Below are 22,536 nucleotides of genomic sequence, written 5' to 3' on the forward strand. Positions count from 1 at the left end.
GTTGCAAACTCGAGTCTGTTCACCGGATAGAAGAACACCTGCAGGGCTGTCAAGACAAGGTTTTTTTTTTTCAGTGACTGGTTGTACAACGTCTCTTTAGCTCCATCAATCCTTATGAGGGACGAATGTGCCAAGTGACGCGGTACACCATAACAGGCCCCTGTCCGGCAAGGTAGGAACCGCTATGTGCACAAAACAACCAATCACCTACAGAATATATAAAGGGACAGTGTCCAAAACCATCTATAGGAACAGTAAAGGATCACTAATCCCCAAAATGATGTCAGTATTTCCAGAAGAACCGTAACAAAGCCCATGGTGTATTGATAAGGAACAGCTCAATTATTAGAGATCCTCCAAATAAAAAAAAAGATCATGCCCGTATCACGGTACAGAATTAGGAATGTAAAACTGTATGTGGCAGGACATAGTCATAAGAACAGTCAAAATAAAAAAATTGTGGATGTGGGATTTTATACTGGACAATTAATTCCAGCACTTGATCACCCACAAATAAATAAAAAAAATCATAAGGGGTAAAATGAGTTTCACGGTCTGAAAAAAATGTGCTCTACAACCTCTCCCACAAGAAATAATCCCTACTTGGAAAGCCCACGAACTAAAAAGAAAATATAAAGAAATTGACTCCCTAAAAAGGCCCCCAACCCATTTTTTTTTTTTGTGTTAAATTCTAGTAATTTGCAACCGTGTGAAAGGTTTCTAAACAGGGGTAGTTACAAAGGGCTGGTTTTGATGGACACATGGGGCAATAAAAGCGGATATCCCATCTCCTGCCATGCTACATACCCGACACCTTTTTTGGGGATATTTTTGGGTCTCAGTGGAAGGAATAGGGTGTAAAAAGTGGCGCTCTGAAAGCCTGCGCACATCCTCAGATTCGCAGGATTGTGCCGGTATAGTGGACTCAAAAAGGAGATGCTCAATGACCTTCTCCTGAAATTGAAGGAAAGTGAGCGTTCCTTGGGCTTTTTTGAAAATAACAAAACTGTTATAGGTAGCAACCTGGATGAGGTAGATTGCTACCTTTTTGTACCAGGCCTTATTTTTGCGCTTCACCAGGTAAGGCTGAAGCACCGGGTCGGAAAGGTCTACACCCCCCATAAATTTGTTGTAGTCTGTTACACAAACAGGTTTCTGCTTTGCAGTGGTAGCCCCCCTCTCCGTAATTGCCACAGTGGTGTCCGTGTGTACGGTGGACAGCATGTAGACATCCTTCTTGTCGGCCCACTTCACTGCAAGCAATTCCTGACTTGCAAGGGCCATGGATGTTCCTTTTCCCAAACGCCTGGACACCAACTGTTGTGGGAGTCCCACTCTGTTCTTCCGTACTGTCCCACAGGCCCCTGTATTTGCAGCATGGAGGGCTTTATAAAGGGCAACGCTGGTATAAAAATTGTCTGTATAGACGTGGTACCCCTTGTGCAGAAATGGCTCCATTAGGTTCCACACAATTTTGCCAGAGGTGCCAATAGTTTCTGGGCAGCCTGGGGTATGAATTTGGCAGTCCCTGCCTTCATAGATTTTGAAACCGCAGGTGTAACCCGTTGTGCTCTCGCACACTTTGTACAATTTCACCCCATATCTGGCTCGTTTGGAAGGGATGAATTGACGAAAGGAAAGACGCCCTTTGAAGCTCATGAGCGATTCATCTACAGACAAATTTTTGTCAGGGGTGTACAACTTTAAAAATAAATCATTTAGAAGGGTGATTAATGGCCTTAATTTATTAAAGAGGCTCTGTCACCAGATTTTGCAACCCCTATCTGCTATTGCAGCAGATAGGCGCTGCAATGTAGATTACAGTAACGTTTTTATTTTTAAAAAACGAGCATTTTTGGCCAAGTTATGACCATTTTTGTAGTTATGCAAATGAGGCTTGCAAAAGTCCAAGTGGGTGTGTTTAAAAGTAAAAGTCCAAGTGGGCGTGTATTATGTGCGTACATCGGGGCGTTTTTACTACTTTTACTAGCTGGGCGCTCTGAAGAGAAGTAACATCCTCTTCTCTTCAGAACGCCCAGCTTCTGACAGTGCAGACCTGTGACGTCACTCACAGGTCCTGCATCGTGACGGCCACATCGGCTACAGTTGATTCTGCAGCAGCATCAGCGTTTGCAGGTAAGATCGACTTACCTGCAAACGCTGATGCTGCTGCAGAATCAACTGTAGCCTCTGGTGCCGATGTGGCCGTCACGATGCAGGACCTGTGAGTGACGTCACAGGTCTGCACTGTCAGAAGCTGGGCGTTCTGAAGAGAAGAGGATGTTACTTCTCTTCAGAGCGCCCAGCTAGTAAAAGTATTAAAAACGCCCCGATGTACGCACATAATACACACCCACTTGGACTTTTACTTTTAAACACACCCACTTGGACTTTTGCAAGCCTCATTTGCATAACTACAAAAATGGTCATAACTTGGCCAAAAATGCTCGTTTTTTAAAAATAAAAACGTTACTGTAATCTACATTGCAGCGCCTATCTGCTGCAATAGCAGATAGGGGTTGCAAAATCTGGTGACAGAGCCTCTTTAAGCCGATCATAGGCTGGGTCACTTCTTGGGGGGACTTGGGAATTATCAGTAAAATGCATGAATCGCATTAGGGCCTCATAGCGGTTTCTGGACATCACTGCTGCAAATACAGGGGTAGCGTGGACAGCACTACAAGTCCAGTAGGACCGGACAGAGGGTTTTTTAACCAAACCCATATTGAGGGTAATGCCTAAAATTTTTTTTATTTCTGGGACACTTGTGGGGCTCCACATTCTGGAGTACATAGACGCAGGCTTTTGTAGAACAAACTGCCTAGCATACAGATTAGTCTGCTGAACTATCAAGTCTAGGACCGTATCACATATAAATAAATTAAAAAAATTATAGGGGGTAAAATTTGGGACGTCGACACTAATTCCTGGGGTCGCTTCAAATTGGGGTACTTGGGGGGAAAATGATAGTGCAGGATCCCACATCACGGGAGGGACTGCAACACTCGGCCCTGCACTTGACACCTCTACAGCGACTGACGTATCCACCACCATATGACTATGGGGTTCAGCGGTGGAATTAGAATCGTCACTGTCACTGTCTGGAACAAATTCTGAAGCGGTGTCTGTTTCGCTTTCAGAAGTGTCGGAACATAGCAAGCGTAGGCTTGCTCTGCGCTGTACATTCGCTGAGACATATTTTATAGATATGTGTATGTATATATATATATATATGCCCTATAAGTCCTAACCCTAAAGTAAACCTAAAATCCTAAAAACGACACAAATGATTTTTTTTTTTATATATATATATATTTTTATTTATTATTTTTTTTTATATAACAGACGTAAAATTAATTCTAAACGGCCCTAAACACGAACGCTAAACTAGCCCTAACCCTAAAGTAACGCTAAACTAGCACTAAACCTAAACTAACGCTAAACTAGCACTAACGCTAAACTAGAACTAACGCTAAACTAGCACTAACGCTAAACTAGCGCTGACGCTAATCTAGCGCTGACGCTAATATAGATTTTATATATTATATATATATATATATATATATATATATATATGTATAAGAACGATGATTTTTTATCACTTTTTTTCTTTCTTCACAGCACAGGACTTAGACTGATTTCTCTCTCCTCTCAGAACAACTACAATGGGAGGAGAGAGAAACACAGCCCATGTCCTGGCTGTGTTATGAAAATAACTGTCAGTGATCTCTGTGATAGGTTTTATCACAGAGATCACCTGATCAGGGACTAGTCAAAACGGTCCCTGATTGTTGCTGTGCCAGATGACGACACAGGTAAGATATGCAAAGCGCACTCGGGCGCCATTTGGGGGGGGGGGAATCGGACCGTGGGGGGGGGATCGGACCAGGGGGGGGGGAAATCGGACATGAAGGGGAATCGGACGGGGGGGGGATCGGACGTGGGAGGGGGGGCGCACTAATTACCCGTTCTCTCTCCTCTCTAAGGAGTTATTCCATGAGAGGAGAGAGAAATGGCGATTATCTGCCGCTTTAGCGTGAACGCCGTGAAATAGCGATTCACGGCGATCACGTGACCAGAGACCACTCGTTATGGTCTCTGGTCGTTGCCCCGAACTCTCAGCTACCTCCGGTAGCTGAGAGAACGGAGCTCTGATCTTTAATTTCGGCGCTACTTTAGGCTAAAGCGATCACGTTAAAAGGCGTCGCATCAGCCTAAAGCCCATTAGTGAGGAACGTAAAAAGGCGTACTGTTGGTCACTAAGGGGTTAAAAAAATCAAGACAGATCTGGCTAACCTTCGTACTCATGGTATATCGTGGTTAGGAAAGATAGCGGCAGTAAAGATGATCGTCCTACCAAAAATCCTGTACCTGTTTCGCTAAACATTCCAATTTTTGTTCATTTCATATCTAAAGAGTCTTCAAAAACTAATCCTACAGTTCCTTTGGAACAAAAAGAAAGCACGTATAAAAGCAGATATCCTGTATTTACCTCCTAGGCTAGGGGGACTGAATTGCCCGTCTATCTTACAATACTATAGAGCCGCTATATTGGATCAGATTCGTCCTCTATGGGCTAAAGATTTGTCTAAACGCTGGGTACAAATTGAACTTCAGTCTATGAAGATAGACCATTTTAAACACTTTTTAGTGGCTATAACACATTTTGGCCACTCACACCATTTACTCTCTACCATACGAGCCATATCAGCTCTGTGGCCGGTCATTTCTGACAAAAAACAATTGATTCATTTAGATCCTTATGAACATTTAGAACCCCTAGAAATAGCCATTCCTAACTTATCTCTAACTAATTGGAAAAATAATAATCTTACTAAAGTACACCAATTGTGGCATAATGGTTCCTTTGTCTCCTTTGCTCACATAGCTTCTAACTATAACATTCCTAAGCACGATTTCTTCAAGTATTTACAAATACGACATATTCTATCGTCCTTCCCTCCTCCCCCATGTCATACAAAGGTACTATTACCTTTAGAAATCTGGTTGAGCTCAGTCCCTCTTTCCAATAAGGGTATCTCCAAATGCTATAAACTCCTGATAACCCCAAGCTCGGACCCACTCCTCACTATCAAGTCTCACTGGGAAACTGAATTATCATGACCAATTTCAAATGACCAATTGGAATCAGCTCTAAATATGGTCCCCAAACACTCTAAATGCATTAATCACATTGAAAATGCGAAAAAAATATTCTATAGATGGCATTACATCCCGCTAAGATTATCACAATTCTTTTGTGATGTTTCACCTACATGTTGGACTTGTGGTTCGCAGGAGGGGTCTTTCTTCCACATGTGGTGGAATTGTAAAAAAGCTCAATCATTATGGAATATAGTATTCAAACTTCTCTCTGACCTATTTGGGTTACATATAGACCCAGATCCAGGGCTAGCTCTATTATCGATTGATCTTGCTACTTACCCAAGAGAATTCCAGACAGTCATGCAACATGTTCTCATTGCTGCAAGACAAATGATTTCCTCCACATGGAAAGAGAACCTGATAAAAAGAATCAATGATAACTGTTGGTACGAAGGTATGTCCGCTTCCGCTTTTCACAAAACAGATTTTTTACTCAATAATTGGGACATATGGCTCTCAAGTGCTCATAACTGCTCAATGTTACAATATAACATATCTCTATCCCCGTAAACAATCACGCAGTCTGACCTGGTCTCCAAACTCTCATTCAAGTTCAATCTTTTGACCTTATACAATATGACAGCGAGTTATCACGAGTAACTGTATTTTCTTTTTTTTTCCTTTGTACCTGCTTTAGCTTTCTTGTTTCATTTTTTATTTCTTTTTTTATATTTCTGTTAAGGATCTGCCAGGCACTGCTTCTGTATCTACGCCCATAGGTAATCAGTCTGCACCTGCTTCTATGTCTGGGAGACTGACTCCATCTTCAACCACTCAGGATGGCAGGCTTAGGAGTGGGAGAGCCTATCATAGCCTGGCCAGACGGAGCTAGCTCCCGCCCTCTGTCTATTTATACCTGCCTTTTCTGTTCCTCCTTGCTTGTGATTCTTCTCGTTTGGTTTCCTGGCCCTGCTGCAGCTTCTTGATCTATTTGACCCTGCTTCATATTGACCCTGGCTTACGGACTACTCTCCTGCTCTGCGTTTGGTACCTCGTACACTCCTGGTTTGACTCGGCTTTTCCCTTGCTTCTGTGTACCCTTGTCTGTTTGTCTGTCGTGCACTTATTGAGCGTAGGGACTGTCGCCCAGTTGTACCCCGTCGCCTAGGGCGGGTCGTTGCAAGTAGGCAGGGACTGAGTGGCGGGTAGATTAGGGCTCACTTGTCTGTTTCCTTACCCCCGTCATTACATAATCACAAGCCATATACCTAGTCTACCCTGGTCCCTCACACTACTATGGACCCCCTTGAGACCCTGGCTCAGCAAATGCAGGGTCTCTCCTTACAGGTCCAGGCCCTGGCTCAGAGGGTCAACCAGCCTGATGCTACCATGGTAGTGCCCCTCACCTCACCTCTTGAACCCCACCCCAAGTTGCCTGACCGATTCTCAGGGGACCAGAAGACTTTTCTCTCCTTTCGGGAGAGTTGTAGGCTCTATTTTCGCTTTAAGCAGGAGTGTAGCTAGGGGGGGGGGGCAAGCGGGGCATCTGCCCCGGGCGCAGCTCGGAGGGGGGCGCCAGCGCCACCTCCTCCTGCACTATAATTGTACCTGTGTCGCAAGGACACAGGTACAATTAGAAGCAATGAATGACCGGGCACGTTCCGTGCCCGGCCATTCAGCGCCTCTCCACGAATGAAGCGACTGGTACCTTTTGTACCAGTGACGCTTCCGTCGATGAAAGGCGCTGACTGGCAGGGAAAGTCATCCTGCCCAGCCAATCAGCGCCTTTCATAGACGCTGCGTTCAACCCCCTGGAGACCTGCGCAGAAGAGAGCAGGTCTCCATGGCTGCCGGACGGCGTGGGAGTGGGAATTAGGTGAGTTTGAAATTTTTTCTTTTTTCTTAATTGCAATAGAAGTGTGTGGCTGTATCTGCGGGGGGGGGGGGGAGGGGACTTTGTCTACACGGGGGACTTTATCTACGGGGGGTGTCTATCTACGGGGGGACTATATCTACAGGGCTGGGCTATATACAGGGGGACTATATCTACAGGGGGGCTATATACAGGGGGACTATATACAGGGGGACTATATCTACAGGGCTGGGCTATATACAGGGGGACTATATCTGCTGGGCTATATACAGGGGGACTATATCTACAGGGGGACTATATCTACAGGGGGGCTATATACAGGGGGACTATATCTACAGGGGGGCTATATACTGGAGTGGGCTGTCTATAGAGCACCATATACAGGGGTGGGCTATATAGTATATAGCCCCCTGTAGATATAGCCCACCCCTGTATATGGTGCTCCATAGATAGCCCACCCCAGTATATAGCCCCCCCTGTAGATCTAGTCGCCCTGTATATAGATAACCAAATTGTACACGAGCAGCAATAGTATGAACTCCAAATCAAAAAAGACACTATAAGCAGTGGCAGATTAAGTAGACCATGGGCCCTGGGCTGTTACCCAAACTTTGGCCCCCCTTCCTCACCGCCGCCCTGCCGCACGTAACTATTTTTAACACTACTCTTTGGGCAAGCATTAACAGTGTTACGATTCCCCTTGTCACAGGGCTGTGTCCCTACATACTGACAGTATCACACTGTGCAGGGACACATCCTCCTGACAAGGGGAATTGTCTATCAGTCCTGGACTGCAGAAAGACTTTGTGAAATACAAGGATTTCCTATAATAAACATGTCAGGAGAGGTGACAGATTCTCTATAAATCTAGTGACTCACAGGTGACGACGTAGTTTTTTTCCTCTTCTCCATCCAGTCCAGACTTCATGACGACTTTTCCCGGCCATGACCCATTTCTGCAGAATTTGCCACTCAGATGTCTTTGGCTCCTCACTTTTCCAACATTTCCACACCTATAAACAAAGATAATATTATCATGGTGCCACACACTGTGCCCCTAAATATAATAGCACCAAACACTGCGCCCCTGAATAAAATAGTACAAACACTGTGCCCCTAAATATTATAGCACCATAGACTGCGCCCCTGAATATAATTGTGTCAAACACTGTAGATAGCACCACACACAGCCCCCTGTAAATAGCGCTACACAGTCCGTCCTCCCCCTCTGTAAATAGCGTCACATAGCCCTCCCCCTCTTGTATATAGTGCTACACAGCAATCCCCCTTAGATATAGTGATACACAGCGCTCCCTTCTATATAGTGCTATACAACAATCCCTCCTTGTATATTGTGCTACACAGCGTCTCCTCCCTTGGACCTGCAGCTCTTGTAATTGCTCAGTATAATGTCCCCCGTAGCTGCCCCCACAGTATATTGCCACCCATAGCTGCCCCCACAGTATAATGCCCTTCATAGCTGCCTCTACACAGTATAATGCCCCATAGATGTGACACAGTATAATGCCCCTATAGCTGCGACACAGTATAATGCCTCCATAGCTGCAACACAGTATAATGCCCCATAGCTGACACAGTATAATGCCCCTATAGCTGCGACACAGTATAATGCCCCATAGCTGCGACACAGTATAATGCCTCCATAGCTGCGACAGAGTATAATGCCCCATAGCTGCGACACAGTATAATGCCCCATAGCTGCGACACAGTATAATGCCTCCATAGCTGCGACACAGTATAATGCCCCCATAGCTGCGACACAGTATAATGCCCCTATAGCTGTGACACAGTATAATGCCCCTATAGCTGTGACACAGTATAATGCCCCATAGCTGACACAGTATAATGCCCCATAGCTGACACAGCATAATGCCCCATAGCTGACACAGCATAATGCCCCATAGCTGACACAGTATAATGCCCCATAGAGGTGACACAGTATAATGCCCCTATAGCTGCTACACAGTATAATGCCCCATAGCTGACACAGTATAATGCCCCATAGCTGACACAGCATAATGCCCCATAGCTGACACAGTATAATGCCCCATAGCTGCGACACAGTATAATGCCTCCATAGCTGCGACACAGTATAATGCCCCCATAGCTGCGACACAGTATAATGCCCCTATAGCTGTGACACAGTATAATGCCCCTATAGCTGTGACACAGTATAATGCCCCATAGCTGACACAGTATAATGCCCCATAGCTGACACAGCATAATGCCCCATAGCTGACACAGCATAATGCCCCATAGCTGACACAGTATAATGCCCCATAGAGGTGACACAGTATAATGCCCCTATAGCTGCGACACAGTATAATGCCCCATAGCTGACACAGTATAATGCCCCATAGCTGACACAGCATAATGCCCCATAGCTGACACAGTATAATGCCCCATAGAGGTGACACAGTATAATGCTCCATAGCTGACACAGTATAATGCCCCATAGCTGACACAGTATAATGCCCCATAGCTGACACAGCATAATGCCCCATAGCTGACACAGCATAATGCCCCATAGCTGACACAGCATAATGCCCCATAGCTGACACAGTATAATGCCCCATAGAGGTGACACAGTATAATGCCCCATAGCTGACACAGTATAATGCCCCATAGCTGACACAGTATAATGCCCCATAGCTGACACAGTATAATGCCCCATAGAAGACACAGCATAATGCCCCATAGAAGACACAGCATAATGCCCCATAGCTGACACAGTATAATGCCCCATAGAGGTGACACAGTATAATGCCCCATAGCTGACACAGCATAATGCCCCATAGCTGACACAGCATAATGCCCCATATGTGCGTACCTAATAAAAAATAAAACATAATTACCTACCTATCCCACGACGGTGGGGGATGCGATGCTTCTCCTCCTCTGCACTGTGCTGTGAGTGACTCCGTGCAGACAGGCGCGATGACGTCACTACATCGCGCCTGCCTGCACCGAGCCGCTCACGACAGAGTGAATGCTGGAGCGAGGCTCCAGCATTCAACCCAACTGAATCTGCATCCTGCGGATGCAGATTCAGTTGGAATCGGGCAGCGCGGTTCGGGCCGCGATGGGCGGTTCGGGCCGCGATGGGCGGTTCGGGCTGCGATGGGCCCCCTGGCAGCCTCGGGCCCCCTGGCAGCCTCGGGCCCCGGGCGACCGCCCGAAACGCCCATATTATAATCCGCCATTGACTATAAGTATATATCTTGTTATGTGTCGGTAGCAGTCAAAGTGACATAGGTAACTATAACTATAATATAGGAAGAACATACATATAACCCCAATATAACCTGGTACTCTGACCATACATATACTGAGAAACCTATAGAGAAAGAGGTCAAGTACACTCAAAATAATGTGTAATGGAAAAAACTTCTTTATTAACAGATAGAAAAACAAACAGTTGAAAATGAGTCATACAATGTAAAAGAGGCGTCAGCCCATATGGAATACATGAGATGATAATGGGACATTATAATAATAAGTAGCAGGAACCCAGGGTTGAATGTTGATATCAGTGGCAAGCTCGATGTATATGGCATGTGTATAAGAAAAATATGTATGAATAATTATACAGTACTAATACATAGAAATCAAGTGATTCTAATGTGAGAGGCACCATTAACTGGTATTAAAAATAGTGACCAGTAAATATAATTTTGTAACACATGGCAATATAACTGAGGCTGATATAAAGAAAGTACACCCTAGATCTTAATAACAGAGCAGCCACATACATTTAGTACATGAGTAATTGCACATACCCGGGTTCATGTAGCCGCATGGGGGAGACGCCAGTCCCGACGCGCGTTTCGGCAGATGCCTTCGTCCGGGGGTGGCGTCTTCCCAGCGGGGCCCTCCCTTATATGCAGGCGTAATTAGAGAGAATTGGTGTCAGTGTGGGTGATATGGGAGGTTTTACTGGCGACAGGCCGGGGGTAGCAAGATGGCTACTGCCCCAGTTCCGGTATCCGCGTCATCGAGGCGGACGTGCGCGGACGCTGTCTGACAGCGCCGCCCACTTCCAACCAAGATTAAAGACTCGGCCGAAAGTGAGTGAGTCACTCCCCCACCCCTAGCCAGCGCACACCTCTCTCTAACCCTGTACCACTGAACAAGGAGATACAGACTTTGGAACAACTATCGGTATTAGTGGTAGATGTATGTAAATGTGGATCAGGGACTTCAGAGGCGATAAATGTTATTTTAATAATAGGGATATAGCACATATAAATGTTACCTATCAGAAAGAAGAAGAAAGAAAAAAAGAGAAAAAGAGAAAGAAAAGAAAAAAAAAAGAAAAAAGAGAGAAGAAAAGAAAGAAAATAAAAAAGAAGAAAAAAGAGAACGCAAGTGTATGTTAATGTGACGGGAAGACGGTCCATAATAACACTAAAAAGATACACTGATGTGTAAGAAAGGGACCGAAAAAAACAAAAAACTAGATAAATAATTAACTAATTGTTGTGTGAAAGAGATTGCAAGCAATGGCGGATTATAATATGGGCGTTTCGGGCGGTCACCAGGGGCCCGAGGCTGCCAGGGGGCCCATCGCAGCCCAAACCGCACACTATCTTAAAAAACTATGCAGCGCTGCTAGCTGCCGCGCTGCCCGCTTCCAACTGAATCTGTGTCTGCAGGACGCAGATTCAGTTGGGTTGAATGCTGGAGCCTCGCTCTAGCATTCACTCTGCCGCGAGCGGCTCGGTGCAGGCAGGCGCGATGTAGTGACGTCATCGCGCCTGCCTGCACGGAGTCACTCACAGCACAGTGCAGAGGAGGAGAAGCATCGCATCCCCCACCGTCGTGGGAACCGGGATAGGTAAGCAATTATGTTTTTTTTATTTATTAGGTACGTACATATGGGGCATTATGCTGTGTCAGCTATGGGGCATTATACTGTGTCAGCTATGGGGCATTATGCTGTGTCAGCTATGGGGCATTATACTGTGTCAGCTATGGGGCATTATGCTGTGTCAGCTATGGGGCATTATACTGTGTCACACTGGCGTAGCTATAGGGGTCGCAGCGGTCGCAATTGCGACCGGGCCCAGAAGCCAGGGGGGCCCACGGCCCCCCGCACCACATCAATAAAAAGTTACTATAGTAACTCGGGCCGCGGGCCCCTGTTACTATAGTAACATTTACTTACCTTCCTGGTTCCGGATCGCAGCGGAGGTCCTGACGTCAAGCGCTGTGCGCAGCGCATGACGTCACCACGCTATGCGCCGCGCACAGCATCGAGACGACAGAACTCCCGCCGCGGCCGAAGAGGAAGGTAAGATTAGCCCTGACTGGCGGGGTCCGACTCCCGGGACCCGCCAATCAGCTGTTTTGAAGGGGCCGCAGCACTCGTACGAGAGCTGCTCCCCTTCATTCCTGTCACTTCATTCCGGTCACACTGTGAATCGGTGTCGGCGATTCACAGTGTGAGCGAGTAGTGAATTGAAGGGGAAGCAGCTCTCGTACGAGTGCTGCGGCCCCTTCAAAACAGCTGATTTGCGGATCCCGGGCGACACATCAGCTATTGATGGCCTATCCTGTGGATAGGCCATCAATGTTTAGGGACTGCACAACCCCTAAGCCTACGATGTAGCAGGCTTAGGGGGCCCATGAGACAGGATCACAGATTGTGTGATCCTGTCTGCTGGGCCCTGTATCTAAGCCAATCACATGGTAGGCTTAGATACATGGCCCATGCGTGATCCTGTCTGCTGGGCCCTGTATCTAAGCCTACCACACTGTAGGTTTAGATACAGGGCCCCAGCACACAGTAATCTTATACTGTATAAGATTACTGTCTGCTGGACCCTGTATCTAAGCCTACCTTGTGGTAGGCTTAGATACAGGGTCCCACAGACAGTATCACACATGGGCCCTGTATCTAAGCCTTAGGGTATGTGCACAGACACTAATTACGTCCGTAATTGACGGACGTATTTCGGCCGCAAGTCCCGGACCGAACACAGTGCAGGGAGCCGGGCTCCTAGTATCATACTTATGTACGATGCTAGGAGTCCCTGCCTCGCTGCAGGACAACTGTCCCATACTGTAAACATGTTTTCAGTACGGGACAGTTGTCCGGCAGCGAGGCAGGGACTCCTAGCGTCGTACATAAGTACGACGCTAGGAGCCCGGCTCCCTGCACTGTGTTCGGTCCAGTACTTGCGGCCGAAATACGTCCGTCAATTACGGACGTAATTAGTGTGTGTGCACATACCCTGACACATGTGTTACTAATCATATTTTGTGTGTTTTCTTACAGGTTCGGTCGTTGGACTACGGCGGATTCCAGGACTACTTCGATGACAGCTTTTTTTTTATTAATAAAATGGCTAATGAGGGTTGTGTGGGTTTTTTTTTTTATTTCAATAAAATATTTTTTCTATGTTTTTGTGTTTTTTTTTAAACTATATTATTACCGCCTTAGTAATGGCCGCCGGCTGATTGACAGTATCCATTGCTAAGGCGGGGCTTAGTGTTAGCCGGTGCAGAGGCTAACACTAACCCCCTTTATTACCCCGGTACCCACCGCCACCAGGGGTGCTGGGAAGAGCCGGGTACGATCCAGTACCTGACCATCTGTAGTGATGGTCGGCCACTGGGGTGGCCGCAGGCTGGTATTATCAGGAGGGGAAAGGCCAAAAACAGTGGCCCTTCCCATCCTGGTAATGCTGCCTGCACCTGCTTTATTGTATCTGGCTGGTTATGAAAATGGGGGGGACCCCACGTCATTTAAAAAATAAAAATAAAAAAAATAATTGGAAAGAACGATTTCGGGTCCCCCCCAATTTTCATAACCAGCCAGATACAACACAGCAGCAGCAGGCAGCATTACAAGGGTGGGAAGGGCCACTGTTTTTGGCCTTCCCCAGCCTAATACTACCAGCCTGCGGCCACCCCGGTGCCTGCCCGTCACTACAGATGGTCGGGTACTGGTTCGTACCCGGCTCTTCCCAGTACTTCTGGTGGCGGTGGGTACCGGGGTAATAATGGGGGTTAGTGTAGCCTCTGCACCTGCTAACATTAAGCCTCGCCTTAGTAATGGAGGTTGTCAATCAGCCAGCGGCCATTACTAAGGCGGTGATAATAAAGTTTAAAAAGATACAAGCACATAGAAAAAATATTTTATTGAAATAAAAAAACAACCCTCATTAACCATTTTATTGAGAATAAAAAAAACGCCGTCATTGAAGTCCTCGTATCCGAAGTCCAACAACCGAACCTGTAAAAAAAACACAAAAATAATCAGTAACACATAAAGAAGCAAAATTATTATTCTTACCTATCCTGGGTCCAGCGCTGGAGCCGCAATGTCAGCGAGCTGGGCCCTGTATCTAATCCTATCATGTGTGATACAGTCTGCTGAGCTGTGTATCTAATCCAATCATGTATGATACTGTCTGCTGGGCCCTATATCTAATCCGATCATGTGTGATACTGTCTGCTGAGCCACTGTATCTAATCCTATCATGTGTGATACTGTCTGCTGAGCCACTGTATCTAATCCTTTCATGTGTGGTACTGTCTGCTTAGCCACTGTATCTAATCCTATCATGTGTGATACTGTCTGCTGGGCCACTGTATCTAATCCTATCATGTGTGATACTGTCTGCTGAGCTGTGTATCTAATCCTATCATGTGTGATACTGCCTTCTGAGCCACTGTATCTAATCCTATCATGTGTGATACTGTCTGCTCAGCCACTGTATCTAATCCTATCCATAGTTTATAGGGTCGTAGTGCTATAGATATGCTATGCTGTCTCATATACACACTTTTTTTTGGGGCGGACACATATGTATTGGGGCTATTTCCCGGACATTTTAAGCCCTGAGGGTATGTTCACACGGCAGCGTCCGTTACGGCTGAAATTACTGTGCTCTTTTCAGGAGAAAACAGCACCGTAATTTCAGCCGTAATGGCATGTGTAGGTGTCTTTTGCTGCGTCCATTACGGAAGTAACTGAAGCTGGTTTTCCATGGAGTCCATGGAGTCCATGGAAAACGGCTCCATTTACGTCTGAAGAAGTGACAGGCACTTTTTTACGCGCCGCCTTTTGACAGCGGCGCGTAAAAAAAAATGACCGTCGGCACAGAACATCGTAAGACTCATTCAAATGAATGGGCAGATGTTTGCGGACGCTTTTGAGCCGCATTTTCGGACGTAATTCAATGCTAAAACGCCCGAATTACGTCCGTAAATAGTGTGTGTGAACCCAGCCTTAGTGACGCCCCGGCTGCTAGTGCTGCATTGTTGGGTCACTTAGGAGACCCAGCGATGCAGCTGAAAGCGGACCGTCGGCCATGAGAAGTTTGCGGGGGGGGGGGGGCCCAGTAAGAATTTTTGCATCGGGGCCCATGAGCCTCTAGCTACGCCCCTGCTGTGTCAGCTATGCGGCATTATGCTGTGTCAGCTATGGGGCATTATACTGTATCAGCTATGGGGCATTATGCTGTGTCAGCTATGGAGCATTATACTGTGTCAGCTATGGGGCATTATACTGTGTCAGCTATGGGGCATTATACTGTGTAGCAGCTATGGAGGCATTATACTGTGTCAGCTATGGGGCATTATACTGTGTCAGCTATGGAGGCATTATACTGTGTCAGCTATGGAGGCATTATACTGTGTCAGCTATGGGGCATTATACTGTGTCAGCTATGGAGGCATTATACTGTGTCAGCTATGGAGGCATTATACTGTGTCGTAGCTATGGAGGCATTATACTGTGTCGCAGCTATGGAGGCATTATACTGTGTCACAGCTATGGGGCATTATACTGTGTCAGCTAATGGGGCATTATACTGTGTCACCTCTATGGGGCATTATACTGTGTCACCTCTATGGGGCATTATACTGTGTCAGCTATGGGGCATTATACTGTGTCAGTTATTGGGGGCATTATACTGTGTAGCAGCTATGGAGGCATTATACTGTGTCAGCTATGGGGCATTATACTGTGTCAGCTAATGGGGCATTATACAGTGTCACCTCTATGGGGCATTATACTGTGTCACCTCTATGGGGCATTATACTGTGTCAGCTATGGGGCATTATACTGTGTCAGCTATGGGGCACTATACTGTGTCAGCTATGGGGCATTATACTGTGTCACCTCTATGGGGCATTATACTGTGTCAGCTATGGGGCATTATACTGTGTCAGCTATGGGGGCATTATACTGTGTCAGCTATGGGGCATTATACTGTGTCAGCTATGGGGCATTATACTGTGTCAGCTATGGGGGCATTATACTGTGTCAGCTATGGGGGCATTATACTGTGTCGCAGCTATGGGGGCATTATACTGTGTTGCAGCTATGGGGCATTATACTGTGTTGCAGCTATGGAGGCATTATACTGTGTCGCAGCTATGGGGGCAATATACTGTGTCACAGCTATGGGGGCATTATACTGTGTCAGCTATGGGGGCATTATACTGTGTCGCAGCTATGGGGGCATTATACTGTGTTGCAGCTATGGGGCATTATACTGTGTTGCATCTATGGAGGCATTATACTGTGTCGCAGCTATGGGGACATTATACTGTGTCACAGCTATGGGGGCATTATACTGTGTCGCAGCTATGGGGATATTATACTGTGTCGCAGCTATGGGGACATTATACTGTGTCGCAGCTATGGAGGCATTATACTGTGTCACAGTTATGGAGGCATTATACTGTGTCGCAGCTATGGAGGCATTATACTGTGTCGCGGCTATGGGGGCATTATACTGTGTCGCGGCTATGGGGGCATTATACTGTGTCGCAGCTATGGGGGCATTATACTGTGTAGAGGCAGCTATGAAGGGCATTATACTGTGGGGGCAGCTATGGGTGGCAATATACTGTGGGGGCAGCTACGGGGGACATTATACTGAGCAATTACAAGAGCTGCAGGTCCAAGGGAGGAGACGCTGTGTAGCACAATATACAAGGAGGGATTGTTGTATAGCACTATATAGAAGGGAGCGCTGTGTATCACTATATCTAAGGGGGATTGCTGTGTAGCACTATATACAAGAGGGGGAGGGCTATGTGACGCTATTTACAGAGGTGGAGGACTGTGTAGCGCTATTTACAGGGGGCTGTGTGTGGTGCTATCTACAGTGTTTGACACAATTATATTCAGGGGCGCAGTCTATGGTGCTATAATATTTAGGGGCACAGTGTTTATACTATTTTATTGGCACCATGATAATATTATCTTTGTTTATAGGTGTGGAAATGTTAGAAAAGTGAGGAGCCAAAGACATCTGAGTGGCAAATTCTGCAGAAATGGGTCATGGCCGGGAAAAGTTGTCATGAAGTCTGGACTGGATGGAGAAGAGGAAAAAAACTACGTCGTCACCTGTGAGTCACTAGATTTATAGACAATCTGTCATCTCTACTGACATGTTTATTATAGGAAATCCTTGTATTTCACAAAGTCTTTGTGCAGTCCGGGACTGATAGACAAATAAGTGTTACTATTCCCCTTGTCAGGAGAATGTGTCCCTACACGGTGCGATACTGTCAGCGATGGTTGGAGACGGTCAGTATGTGGGGACACAGCCTTTTGACAAGGGGAGTAGTAACACCCATTTGTTAATGTCTGGACAAGTATGTTATATGTATATATATCAATATGTAATCAATATACAACTATATGATTAAGAAAAAAAGATGTATACAAAGGTTTTTTATATAAGTACATGATCGATGATGTTCATAATTATAAATACATCAATAAAATATATATATATATATATATATATATATATATATATATATATACACAAAAGACATACAAAGATGTATAGAAATGTATTAAATAGCATAAACCAGAAAAGGATGTATACAAAAACTTTTTATATATAAGTGCATGGTAAATGATGTCCACAATTATAAATACATCAATAAAAAATATATATATATACAGAAGACATATAAAAATATACATATATATTCAAAACTATATCAAATAGCATAAGCCAGTGCATAAGTATCTACATATCTATATATTAGAAATTAAAAATCTTTATATGTACTATAGCATAAACCAGTGCATGAATATCTACATATCAGAAATCTGTATATGTAAAAAAGGTCAACCAGGTGTTTTCACTATACATCTGCGGTTTTTATTGGTCACAACATGCACCTTAGACATATATATATATATGTATAATTGATATATTATATATATTGTCATCCTATTAATAATGTATTGGTAATTATTATTAACTGTGTATTTTATGGTTTTACATATATTATTGTTGACCTTTTTTACATATACAGATTTCTAATATATAGATATGTAGATATTCATGCACTGGTTTATGCTATAGTACATATATAGATTTTTAATTTCTAATATATAGATATGTAGATACTTATGCACTGGTTTATGCTATTTGATATATTTTTGTATATATATGTATATTTTTATATGTCTTCTGTATATATATATATTTTTTATTGATGTATTTATAATTGTGGACATCATTTCCCATGCACTTATATATAAAAAGTTTTTGTATACATCCTTTTCTGGTTTATGCTATTTAATACATTTCTATACATCTTTGTATGTCTTTTGTGTATATATATATATATATTTTTTATTGATGTATTTATAATTATGAACATCATCGATCATGTACTTATATAAAAAATCTTTGTATACATCTTTTTTTCTTAATCATATAGTTGTATATTGATTACATTTTGATATATATACATATAACATACTTTCATGCTTCTTTATTTATTCACACATACCTTGCAATCTCTTTCACACAACAATTAGTTAATTATTTATCTAGTTTTTTGTTTTTTTCGGTCCCTTTCTTACACATCAGTGTATCTTATTAGTGTTATTATGGACCGTCTTCCCGTCACATTAACATACACTTGCGTTCTCTTTTTTCTTCTTTTTTCTTTTCTTTCTTTTCTTCTCTCTTTTTGCTTTTTTTTTTCTTTTCTTTCTCTTTTTCTCTTTTTTTCTTTCTTCTTCTTTCTGATAGGTAACATTTATATGTGCTATATCCCTATTATTAAAATAACATTTATCGCCTCTGAAGTCCCTGATCCACATTTACATACATCTACCACTAATACCGATAGTTGTTCCAAAGTCTGTATCTACTTGTTCAGTGGTACAGGGTGAGAGAGGTGTGCGCTGGCTAGGGGTGGGGGAGTGACTCACTCACTTTCGGCCGAGTCTTTAATCTTGGTTGGACGTGGGCGGCGCTGTCAGACAGCGTCCGCGCACGTCCGCCTCGATGACGCGGATACCGGAACTGGGGCAGTAGCCATCTTGCTACCCCCGGCCTGTCGCCAGTAAAACCTCCCATATCACCCACACTGACACCAATTCTCTCTAATTACGCCTGCATATAAGGGAGGGCCCCGCTGGGAAGACGCCACCCCCGGACGAAGGCATCTGCCGAAACGCGCGTCGGGACTGGCGTCTCCCCCATGCGGCTACATGAACCCGGGTATGTGCAATTACTCATGTACTAAATGTATGTGGCTGCTCTGTTATTAAGATCTAGGCTGAACTTTCTTTATATCAGCCTCAGTTATATTGCCATGTGTTACAAAATTATATTTACTGGTCACTATTTTTAATACCAGTTAATGGTGCCTCTCACATTAGAATCACTTGATTTCTATGTATTAGTACTGTATAATTATTCATACATATTTTTCTTATACACATGCCATATACATCGAGCTTGCCACTGATATCAACATTCAACCCTGGGTTCCTGCTACTTATTATTATAATGTTCTATTATCATCTCATGTATTCCGTATGGGCTGACGCCTCTTTTACATTGTATGACTCATTTTTAACTGTTTGTTTTTCTATCTGTTAATAAAGAAGTTTTTTCCACTACACATTATTTTGAGTGTACTTGACCTCTTTCTCTATAGGTTTCTCGCCCTGTATATAGCCCAGCCCTGTAGATAAAGCCCCCTGTTGATATATTCCCCCTGTATATAGCCCACCCCTGTAGATATAGCCCACCCCTGTATATAGCCCACCTCTGTAGATATAGCCCCCCTGTGTATAGCCCACCCCTGTAGATATAGCCCCCCTGTGTTTAGCCCACCCCTGTATATAGCCCCCCTCTGTAGATATAGCCCCCCTGTGTACAGCCCACCCCTGTAGATATAGCCCAGCCCTGTGTATAGCCCAGCCCTGTGTATAGCCCAGCCTTGTGTATAGCCCAGCCCTGTAGATATAGCCCAGCCCTGTAGATATAGCCCAGCCCTGTAGATATAGCCCAGCCCTGTAAATATAGCCCAGCCCTGTAGATATGGTCCCCCTGTAGATAGCCCACCCCTGTAGATATAGTCCCCCTGTAGATATAGTCCCCCTGTAGATATAGCCCACCCCTGTATATAGTCCCCCTGTAGTTATAGCCCACCCCTGTATATAGTATCCCACAAATAGCTCCCCCTATAGTGCTCCACAGAAAGCCCACCCCTGTATATAGCCCCCTTGTACATATAGTCCACCCCTGTATATAGTGCTCTACAGATAGCCCACCCTTGTATATAGTATATACAGGGGTGGGCTATCTGTGGAGCACTATATACAGGGGTGGACTATCTAGTGGAGCACTATATACAGGGGTGGACTATCTAGTGGAGCACTATATACAGGGGTGGACTATATGTGGAGCACTATATACAGGGTTGGGCTATATCTACAGGGGGGCTACATACATGGTTGGGCTATCTGTAGAGCACTATATACAGGGGTGGGCTATATCTACAGGGGGCTATATACAGGGGTGGGCTATCTGTAGAGCACTATAGGGGGAGTTATTTGTGGGACACTATATACAGGGGTGGGCTATATGTGGGCACTATCTACAGGGGCTCTATGGCAGGCACTATCTACAGGGGGCACAGTGTGTGTGTGTGTGTGTGTGTCTGTGTGTGACACGGTGTATGGTGCTATTATAATTAGAGGTGCAGTGTATGGCGCTATTATATTTAGGGGCGTAGTGTGTGGTATAATGATAACTTTATATTTATTTATAGGTGCAGAAATGTTGGAAAAGTGAGAAGCTGAAGACATGTGAGCGGCAAACTGCAGAAATGGACCGGGAGAAGTCGTCATAGAGGTCTGGACCAAATGGAGAAAAAGAACTAGAATCTGAGACGTCACCGGTGAGTCACTTAATGTAAATGTTCACTCTGCCTCTAATCAGCACTGTAGTTACTGTATGATCTGCAGCGAGATGATTATGATAGGATTTATTTTTTGTGAAACGGCATCTCCCAGCATATCCTTACCATTGTTCGGGCTATGCTGGGAGTTGTAGTTTTACGCCGTACAAACCTATACGGCAGGGGTTGTACTAAATTGAGCTGTATTTGTGCTGGTGTTGTATATATGTAGTGAGCTTGGTTCTGGTGTTGTGTATAGAACCATATTGCTTGTGAAATGTACAAATAATTTTATGCTTGCGTTACATAAAAAGAAATGACACGTCGATTGGTAGAGAAAACAAACACGGCGAGGGGGAAGGAGATGTCGGGAAAGAGGTTGGGGGGGGGGGCGCCAAACTGGATCTTTGCCCCGGGTGCTGGAGAACCTAGCTATGCCTCTGCTTAAAGCCCCACTCCTCAGGTTCTGAGAGCCAGCGGGTGGGTATAATTATTTCCCGGCTCCAGGAAGGGCCCCAAGAATGGGCCTTCTCCTTGGCTCCTGACGCCCCTGAACTTTCCTCCGTTGATCTATTCTTTTCCACTCTCGGACTCATTTATGACGAGACTGACAGGACTGCCTTTGCCGAGAGTCAGCTGGTGACCTTACGTCAGGGTAAGAGACCTGTTGAGGAGTATTGCTCTGACTTTAGGAAGTGGTGCGTAGCTTCTCGGTGGAATGACCCTGCCATAAGGTGCCAGTTTAGGTTGGGTCTGTCGAACGCCCTGAAAGACCTGCTAGTTAGCTATCCCTCTTCTGACTCCCTAGACCAGGTTATGGCTTTAGCGGTACGACGTCTCAGGGAATGACAACGTGAACGTTTTTGTGTTTTCTCCTCTGACTCCCCCATGATGCCTCCCGAGGTTCTGTTGCTTCGTTCTTCCACGGAAGACTCGGAGGTAACAATGCAACTCGGGGCCTCCGTGTCCCCCCAACAACGTAGAGAGTTCCGCAGGAAGAATGGTCTCTGCTTCTACTGTGGGGATGACAAGCATCAAGTGAACACCTGTCCTAGGCGTAAGAATAAGCAGCCGGAAAACTTCCGCGCCTAAGTGATCATCGGGGAGGTCACTTGGGCGCTCAGGTATTTCCCGTAAATATGAAACGCAATAAAATCTTGCTTCCCTTTCAGGTCTCTTTTGGTGGTAGGTCTGCTACAGGCAGTGCCTTCGTGGATTCAGGGTCGTCTGCTAATATCATGTCTGTGGAATTTGCTATGTCTCTAGCTATGCCTTTGATTGATTTGCCTAAACCTGTCCCGGTAGTGGGTATCGACTCCACTCCTCTTGCTAATGGTTATTTTACA

This window comes from Rhinoderma darwinii, chromosome 9, assembly GCF_050947455.1.
Source record: "Rhinoderma darwinii isolate aRhiDar2 chromosome 9, aRhiDar2.hap1, whole genome shotgun sequence".
In the NCBI taxonomy this organism is placed as follows: domain Eukaryota; kingdom Metazoa; phylum Chordata; class Amphibia; order Anura; family Rhinodermatidae; genus Rhinoderma; species Rhinoderma darwinii.